Here is a 10,005-nt window from a genome sequence, read left to right on the forward strand (position 1 = left end):
ATTTGACGCCAAGAGCAAGCCAAAAGAGTCACACCAAAGGCAGGTGTCCTTCACCAGGGAGTCGCCAGATACGTGGCACCCACCTCCACCTCCCACGCCCTGCCTAGTCTCAGCCCCATCCACTGTCACCAGTAGCCCGTCCCCCAAGGGCCCGTCTTCCAACCCTGAAGCGGTAACCTCCTGACCTCTAGTGGCGAGAGCGAGGAACTGCATCTCCTGGCCCGAGCATGTCCTCCCTTTGTTCCTTCGCCAACCGAGAGAACCTCCCGATGCATGGACTGGCTGTCTTCGACGCAGACTCGTGCACTGCTTCCCACCGTTTGGCTCTCACGTGCCGGCTGCAGAAACCGTCCTTCACCTGCAGCCCCACACACAATTTTTGTACTTTCGTCTGACCTACCCGAAGGTGTCCTTTTTAAGTCTTATTTGTTAATATTTATAATGACATATAATTCAAAGTAAATGCTCATTGAGATCACATGCACTTGGGAGATTCCGGTTAATAGGCTTGAAGGGGCGGCTAGGAAAGAATGAGAGGCTGGCATGTGGAGCTTATTCTGGGCATGATTTCCTTTCCTCTTCACCAAGCACCCAGGAGAGGTAGGTGCCCATGTCACAGCTGCGAAAATGAAATCTCAGAGGGGTTATAATACTTGTGCCGAATCACAGCTGGTAAGTGACAGAACCAGGATTCAAGTCATGCCTCCCAAGACTTTGTATACCAGGATCAGCAGGCTGTGCCATCATTTAGGCACCCATCCAGCAGCTGTGGAGCATTAACTCTATGGTCTAGGCACCTGCGGCAAATTCGTCAACAAGACAATTGATAATCAGTAATATATGGCGTTCCTGCCGTGGCTCAGTGGAAATTAATCCAGGTGGTAACCATGAGGATGCGGTTTGATCCCTGGCCTCGCTCAGTGGGTTAAGGATCCGGCGTTGCCGTGAGCTGGGGTGTAGGTCACAGACGCGCTCGAATCCCACGTGGCTGTGGCTGTGGTGTAGGCCAGCAGCTGTAGCTCTGATTCAACCCCTAGCCTGGGAACCTCCATATGCCGTGGGTGCAGCCCTTAAAAAAAAAAAAACTGGATAAAGTGTAAATACAGTAATGATATGTTACAAGAAGACAAGAACTAAAAAGGACAGAAAGGCATCAATGTGGGCAGGGCAGGTCGAGCTTAAATGAGGAGCTCGGGGGGGGGGGGGCCTCCAGAGCTGGTGACTTTGGCACTAAGACTTGGAGGAGGTGAAGGAAGGAGACCGAAAGCCAAGTGTTCCAAGCGGAGGGAAGCGCCCAGGCCCCTAGAGGGGGCGGCGCTCTCGGAGTGACAGGCATCACAAGGTGACCAATGAGAGCAGAGCAGGGTGGAGCAAGGGGGCGAAGGAGGGGCGGTGGAGGAGGGCCCAGGGGAACAGGGGCCGCATCAAGGAGGACTTTAGAAAGACTGGCTCTCACCCTGTCGGATGGGAGCTAGGTCCAGCTCACCTGTGAACACGTGATCCAGGGTCATGAGGTCTGGACGTCCTTCTGGTGGTGCTGTGCCAGTGGGTCCAGGGTTCGAGGTCGGTATTCAGAGCAGTGGCAGCTGGGTCCTAACAAGAGCCCTCTGGGACAGGACTTTGGTCAGTGTTCCGGCCACCAGCCTCCCTGAGCAATGACCTCTGGGCTGGCCTAATTTTCCAGGCCTCCTATCCACTCTCTGAACTACTGGACACCCTTCCAGCACATTCCTTTTCTGCTTATGTTGACCAGAGGTGTATCCTGCTTTCAACAAAGATACCGGCCTGGGGTCCTGATGCAGTCTGATCATCTAGGTCTCAAGTGCCACCTCTTTGTGAGTCTTGCTTTGACAACTTCAGTCATTTTTCTCCCACATGACTCTGCTTTCTTTTCTTCATGGTCCGTATCACCAAAATCACCTTGTGTACGTGCTCATTCCTTTCTCCAGGGCTCTCTGAGGAGAGGAAGGGAGAAAGACTGGGAGGGGGGTCAAGATGGTGGAGTAAGAGGATGTGGAGCTCACTTCCCCCCACACCAAAATACATCTGCAGGAGTTCCCGCTGTGGTGCTTTGGGGTAAGAATCTGAATGCAGCAGCTCAGGCGGCTGTGGAGGCCCAGGTTAGATCCCCAGCCCCAGTGCCGTGGGTAGAGGGATCCAGCATTGCCACAGTAACAGCTCAGATTCAATCCCTGGCCCAGGAACTTCTATATGCCATGGGTGCAGCCATTTTAAAAAAAGAAAAGAAAAAAGAAAATACATCTACATGTGGAATAATTCTCACCAAAAACTAACCAGAAACCAGCCGAACAATTCCTGTGCAACCAAGACTGCAAGAAAGAGTCCCAGGTAATCGAGTAGGACAGGAAGAAAAGCATTGGGTTAGGACCTGTGCCCCTGGGAGGGAATTCAGAGGAAAGTGGACACTCACCCTGGGGAATGAGTAGGTTGAGTGCACACTAGGCCTCCCTGTCCTGGGGTCCTACACAGAGGACCTTGGCTGCTTAGAGGACAGCGAGAAAGGCTGCAGAAGCCTAGACTGCACTGGTGAGGAGTGTGTGGTGCTAGTTTGCCACCAGACAGCGTGAAGAGTGGTCTGCCCTAGCAGCTGTCACCTTGTCTCACTCCCTAACCTGAGCTGAGTTACACCCTGGCTTCACTCACTCCATGCCACCGCTTGGCCCTGAATCTAGGGTAGCCAGATCCTGGGAAGAGACTTGGTCTTGGGACACAGAGGTGGCCCAGGGGCCCAGGGTGTGGTCTAGGTGGAAGGATGGCCATTGTTGGCACTCACTCAAACAACACTGTAGAAGCAGCCTAGACTTCTGATGACAGTGCAGCCGCTTCGATTTCTGCAACCACAGTGCCATGATCCCCAAGCAAATGCTCCAGCTCCACCCACTCCATGCCACAACCTTATGCCAGAGCTGGGGCCACCAGAACAGGAACTAAAACCACCTTGACCTGATTCTGAGCAGAGCTACAGACCTACATAAGTAGCACTCTCGACTTCTGTAAGCTCAGGAACCCCACTTACTTCAGCACTCCCCTCTTTTGGGGCAAAAGTCCCAGTGCAGGGAGCAGCAAAAACACACACTTGCCAGGAGCAGAACCAGCTCCAGCCCAACCCTCAGGGCTTCCACTCCAGCAGCTTAGAGTAGATCCCACCCAAGAGGGTGACTGCAGCCAGTGAGCAGAGAGGAATCGTCTCACACCCTGCAGTCTTTGGCTCCAACACCAGCCATGTCCCCTCGATCAAGGTGATAGTAGCCAGCACATCCTAAGGACACGTGGCTGGCATCTACATGAGAGTCAATCCTCATATCAGAGATACTGGGAACACACAGTCTACACAGGGACACCGCCACATATAAACACCTCTTCAAGACCACAGTAAATAACAGCTCCATCTAAATCCATAGAGAGAAAGTTAACTAAAATGAAAACGCAGAGGAACAACTCTCAATTGAGAGAACAAGAGAAAACCCCTGAAGAAATCATGAGACAGAGATAATCAGTCTACAGACAATTCAAAAAGTTGGTAATGAAAATGCTACCCGAATTAAAGAAGAGTCGATCTAAGCATAGTCGTTTTAACAAGGAACTGGAAACTATAAAGACCCAATCAAAAGTTGCCAATTCAATCTTTGAGATAAAAAGCATTCTAGGAGCAATAAATAGACTAAATAATACAGAAAAATGCATAAGTGATATGGAGGATAGAATAATAGAAATCACCCCATCAGAAGAGCAGACAAGAAAAGAAAGAAAACAAAATAGTGCTCTATGGGATAATATAAAATGTGTCGACATTCACATTACACAGGTTCCAGAAAAAGAAGAGAGAGAAAAGGGGATAAAAAATGTACTTGAAGGAATTCCCACTGTGGTGCAGTGGATTAAGAATCCAACCACAGTGGCTTAGGTCCCTATGGAGCCATGGGTTTGATCCCCAGCCCAGCACAGTGGGTTAAAGGATCCAGCATTGCTGTATCTGTGGCGTAAGTCACAGACACGGCTCGGATTCAGACCCTGGCCCAGAAACTTCCATATGCCACAGATGTGGCCATTAAAAAGAAACTGGGAGTTCCCATTGTGGCGCAGTGGTTAACGAATACAACTAGGAACCATGAGGTTGCAGGTTCGGTCCCTGCCCTTGCTCAGTGGGTTAACGATCCAGCGTTGCCATGAGCTGTGGTGCAGGTCGCAGACGCGGCTCGGATCCCGCGTTGCTGTGGCTGTGGCGTAGGCCGGTGGCTATAGCTCCGATTGGACCCCTAGCCTGGAAACCTCCATATGCCGTGGGAGTGGCCCAAGAAATAGCAAAAAGACAAAAAAATTAAAAAATGAAAAAAAAGAAAAAAGAAAAAGAAAAACTACCTGAAGACAATTATGGCTGAAAACTTCTCAAACCTGAAAAAGGAAATAAATATATCCAGGTATCAAAAGCACAGAGGATCCCAAACAAAATGAACCCAAAGTGGAGTTCCCATCATGGCTCAGTAGTTAACAGATCTGACTAGGAACCATGAGGTTGTGGGTTCAATTCCTGGCCTCTCTCAGTGGGTTAAGGATCCATTGTTGCCATGAGCTATGGTGTAAGTCAAAGATGCAGCCGGGTGCCTTTCTCTGGAGGTGGCCATTTTGGGAAAATCTGGCCCCCACCCGTCAGTCAGGCTGAGAAGCCCCAGGGCAAACAACAATCCAGGTGGGATCACAGCCCCGCCCCTCAGTAAACTGGCCCCTCAGGAGCACAGCTGCCTCTAACCCCATCCAGAGACTAAGCCCCACCCAACAGAGGGATTAAAATCAGCTCCACCTACCAGTGGGCAGGCATCAGCCCCTCCCATCAGGAGGCCTACAGCAATCCCCCATTCAGACTTCAGCCACAAGGGGGGCAGACACCAGAAGTAAGAGAGGCTACAACCCTATTATCTGTAAAAAGGTCACCACACCAAAAACCTATAAAAATGAAGAGACAGAGAATTTGTAACTCAGATGAGGGAGAAAGGAAAAACCCCAGAAAATCAGCTAAGCAATGAGGAGATTCTCAGCCTCCAGGAAAGAGACTTTAGATTGTTGTTGCTAAAGATGATGCAAAGCACTGAAAATAAACTGGAGGCAAAGATGGATAACTTACAGGAAACACTGACCAAAGAGATACAAGATATAAAACTTAAACAAGAAGAGATGCAAAATACAATAACTGAAATATAAAATTCACTAGAAGCAGCTAACAGCAGAATACAGGAGGCAGAAGAACGAATAAGTGAGGTGGAGGGCAGATTAGTGGAAATTACAGATGTGGAACAGAAAAGAGAAAAAAGATTGAAAACAAATGAAGAGTCTCAGAGAACTCTGGGACAACATTAAACACAACAACATCCGTATTATAGAGGTGCCAGAAGGAAAAGAGAGAGAGAAGGGGACAGAAAAAATATTCCAAGAGATAATAGCCGAAAATTTCCCTCACATGGGAAAGGAACCACTCACTCAAATCCAGGAAGCACAATGAGTACCATATAAAATAAACCCAAGGAAGAATACACTGAGACACATATTAATCAAACTAACCAAAATTAAAGACAAAGAGAAAATCTTGAAAGCAGCTAGGGAATGGAGACAAGTAACATACAAGGGAACCCCAATAAGGTTAGCAGCAGATTTTTCTTTTTTTTTTTTTTTTTTTTTTTTTTTGTCTTTTTGTCTTTTTTTTTTGTTGTTGTTGTTGTTGTTGTTGCTATTTCTTGGGCCGCTCCCGCGGCATATGGAGGTTCCCAGGCTAGGGGTCCAATCGGAGCTGTAGCCACCGGCCTACGCCACAGCCACAGCAACGTGGGATCTGAGCCGCATCTGCAACCTACACCATGGCTCACGGCAACACCGGATCGTTAACCCACTGAGCAAGGGCAGGGACCAAACCCGCAACCTCATGGTTCCTAGTCGGATTCGTTAACCACTGCGCCACAACAGGAACTCCTCAGCAGATTTTTCAGCAGAAACTCTGCAGGCCAGAAGGGAGTGGCATGATATACTTCACATGATGAAAGGAAAAAACCTCCAACCAAGATTACTTTACCCAGCAAAGCTCTCATTCAGATTTGAAGGAGAAATCAAAACCTTCACAGATAAGCAAAAGCTGACAGAATTCAGCAACACTAAACCAGCCTTACAACCGGAAAGACAGCAACAGGAAACAAAAATTTCCACAAATGAAAAGGCTCACCAGTAAAGGTATATATACAGTAAAGATAAAAAATCATCCATGCACAATTATACCACCAAAATTAGAAATCAAGAGAAGAGGTGGGTACAAATGCAGGACACTGGAGATGAACTTGCAATTAAGAGAACAACAACTTAAAACAATCTCATATACATACAGACTCTTTTATCAAAACTTCAGAATAACTGCAAACCAAAAATCTACAATTGATACACAAACAAGGAATCTCTGAATCACAAAGAATCTCATAGTAAATAAGTCCATAATCCACCATGAAGGGGGTCATTTGACATCATTCTTGGAATGCTGAAGTCTTCTCAGAACTGATTCTGATTTCCTCTCCATCAAAGAATTTATGATAATTATAATTAAATAATGCAACTGTACAATTAAATAATATAGTTCTACAATTGTATTATTAATAACCATTTCTCTCCATGGTACAATGTAAGGTCTATAATGTCTTATTTATCACATCACCTAGAATGGTGTAATGCCTATATTGAAGAATCAATAAGATGTAACAAATTGTGAGGACATATTTATATAGTTACACTGTTTTTTAACCAATTTATGCATTTTATATTTTACTTGTTTTCAGAGGGTGTATTATTTTTGTTATTCTTACCAGTTATTCTTTCTATTATGCTATATAAAATATTTAATGATATATAAGGCTTTCTTCTTTATAAATTTTAGTTGCATAATATACACAATTTTAATATAATGCTAATTTTTAAGGAAAAATTGAAATGTAATAGATAATACTAAATAGTAAAGATGAAAGCCATACAAAATGGGATAAAGTATAGAATAAATTTCCTATTTGTCTCAGCATATTTTCCATTCCACTTCTCCAGAGGGAGTCACTTAATCTGTTTCTTAAGATCCATGATATAATAATTTGTGTGAATGTAATTGTGTTTAAATATATGTATTTTATTTTGTAAAAAAAAATAAAAATTAAAATAAAAAAATTAAAAATTAAAAAAAAAAAAAAAAGATGCAGCTGGGATCCCAAGTTGCTGTGGCTGTGGCATAGGCCAGCAGCTACAGCTTCGATTAGACCCCTAGCCTGGGAACCTCCATATGCTGCGGGTGCAGCCCTAGAAGACAAAAAGGAAAAAAAACAGGAACCAAAATGAACACAAAGTGACCCACACCAAGACATATCATACTTAAAATGGCAAAAGTATGGGAGTTCTCTGGAGGCCTATTAGGTTAAGAATCTGGCATTGTCACTGCTGTGGCACAGGTTTGATCCCTGGCCCAGGAACTTCCACATGCCATGGCTGTGGCAAAAATAAATAAATAAATACTATTTTAAATAAATAAATAAATAAATAAAATGGCAAAAATTAAAGAATTCAAAAGGCAGCAAGAGAAAAACAGAGTAATATACAAGAGTATCCCTATAAGGCTATCAGCTCATTTCTCTACTTTGCAGGCCAGATGAGAATGGCAAAATATATTCAAAAGGGAAATCCTACAACCTAGGAGACTCTACCCCAAAAGATTATCATTTAGAATAGAAGGAGAGATAAAGAATTTCTCGGAGTTCCCATTGTGGCTCAGTGGAAACACATCTGACTAGTATCTGTGAGGAGGCAGGTTTGATCCCTGGCCTCACTCAGTGGGTTAAGGATCAAGCATTGCTGTGAGCTGTGGTGTAGGTCACAGACACAGTGTGAATCCCTCGTTGCTGTGGCTGTGGTATAGGCCACAGCAGCTACAGCTCCGATTTGACCCCTAGCCTGGGAACCTCCATATGCTACAGGTGCAGCCCTAAAAAGACAAAAAAAGAAAAGGAATTCTTCAGACAAGCAAAAACTGAAAGAATTCACAGCAATGCTAAAAAACCTATCCTAGAAGAAATGTTGAAGGGTCTTCTCTAAACAGAAAAAAAAAATTAAGAATCTATAGGAAAGGGAAAAATTTCAAGAGGAAAGGCAAATATTTAGTAAGGATTAAAGATCACTTTAAATAAGCCAGTATCTAGATTTGAAAAAATATATAAAAGCAACTCTAAAAAATATATAAAAGCAACTATAACTACAATACACAGGGAAAGGGATGAGCATAAAGATGTAAAATATGATATCAAAAGCACAAAATGTGGGGGAGGAGAGCTAGAAAATATGGATCTTTCAGAATATGTTTGAATTTAAATGATTATCAGTTTAAAGCAAGTAGACATGCTTATGTGCCAACATATATGAAAATCATGGTAACCACAAATCAAAAACACACAAAAGATACACAAAACACACGAATAGGAGTTCCCAATCTGGTGCAACAGGATCAGCTATAGGTCTGGAACGCTGGGACACAGGGTTGATCCCCAGCACAAAAGCACAGTGGGTTAAGGATCTAGCATTGCTGCAGCTGCAGCACAGGTTGCAGCTGTGGCTTCCCTCTGATCCCTGACCCGGGAACTCCATATGCCGTGGGACAGCCAAAAAAGAAAAAGAAAAAAAAAAACCAAAACACAAATAAAGGAACATTGGCAAACTATAAAAGAAAATCATCAAAACTCAATGGGAGAAACAAAAAGTAGAAGAAATGAACAGAAAAGAACTACAAAAACAACTGGAAGACAAATAATAAAATGGCAATAAGTACATACCTATCGGAGTTCACGTTGTGGCTCAGCAGGTTAGGAATCTGATTAGCGTCCATGAGGATGCGGGTTCAATCCCTGGCCTTGCTCAGTGGGCTAAAGGAGGCAGCACTGGTGCAAGTTGCGGTGTAGGTCACAGATGAGGCTCAGATCTGGGGTTGCTGTGGCTGTGGCATAGGCCAGCAGCCACAGGTGTGGCCCTAAAAAGAAAAAAAAAAAAAAACAGCTATAACAAAAGAAAGGCATTATAAAATGAAAATGGGATAAATACAGGAGGATATTATACTCATTAACATATAAGCCCTTGATACAGGAACACTTAAATATATAAAGCAAATATGAACAAACGTAAAGGAAAAAATTGACAATAATACAATAATAGTAGAAGACTTTAAAACCCCACAGACATCAATGGACAGATCTTTCAGACAAAAATATCAGTAAGGCAATGGACCACTCTGAATAACACAACAGACTACTCTGAAAAGCTGAAAGCATTTCCTCTAAATTCAGGATCAAGACAAGGATCCCCATTCTCGCTGTTTCTACTTAACACAGTATTAGAAGTCCTAGCCACAACAATCAGATGGAAATAAAAAGTATCCAGGAGCTCCCATTGTGGCTCAGTGGAAACGAATCTGACTAGTCTCCATGAGGATGCGAGTTTGGTCCCTGGCCTTGCTCAGTGGATCAGGGATCCGGTGTTGCTGTGAGCTGTGGGGAAGTTCTAAGCCGTGGCTTGGATCTGGCATTGCTGTGGCTGTGGTGTAGGTCAGCAGCTGTAGCTCTAATTCAACCCCTAGCCTGGGGAACTTCCATGTGGCGCAGGCGTGGCCCTAAAAAGCAAAAAAGAAAAGAAAGAAAGAAAAGGTGTCCAAACTGGAAGAGAAGAGATGGCTTCACAGGCGAACTCTACCAAACACACAAAGAAGAACTTATACCCATCCTTCTTAAACTTTTCCAAAAGTTGTTGAAGGAAAACTCCCAAAGACATTCTATGAAGCCACTGTCATCCTATTAATACCAAAACCAGACAAAGATATTACCAAAAAAGAAAATTATAGGTGAATATCTTTGATGAATATAGATGCAAAAATTCTCAACAAAATTTTAGCCAACCGAATCCAGCAACATATAAAAAAGATCAGGAATTCCTGTT

At 44.1% G+C, this 10,005-nt stretch overlaps 1 long non-coding RNA gene across 1 annotated transcript in view; it reads right to left on the reverse strand.

Annotated features, from left to right (window-relative positions):
- The window catches only part of LOC110256070, a 16,125-nt gene extending 7,221 nt beyond the window's left edge, over window positions 1-8,904 (reverse strand). The window contains exons 1-3 of the long non-coding RNA XR_002337297.1: window positions 8,853-8,904; window positions 1,487-1,955; window positions 186-358 (exon numbers count right to left, since the gene is read on the reverse strand). This is a non-coding gene — a long non-coding RNA (uncharacterized LOC110256070). The remainder of the gene's footprint in view (window positions 1-185; window positions 359-1,486; window positions 1,956-8,852) is intronic.

This window comes from Sus scrofa, chromosome 12 (assembly GCF_000003025.6).
Source record: "Sus scrofa isolate TJ Tabasco breed Duroc chromosome 12, Sscrofa11.1, whole genome shotgun sequence".
Taxonomy (NCBI): domain Eukaryota; kingdom Metazoa; phylum Chordata; class Mammalia; order Artiodactyla; family Suidae; genus Sus; species Sus scrofa.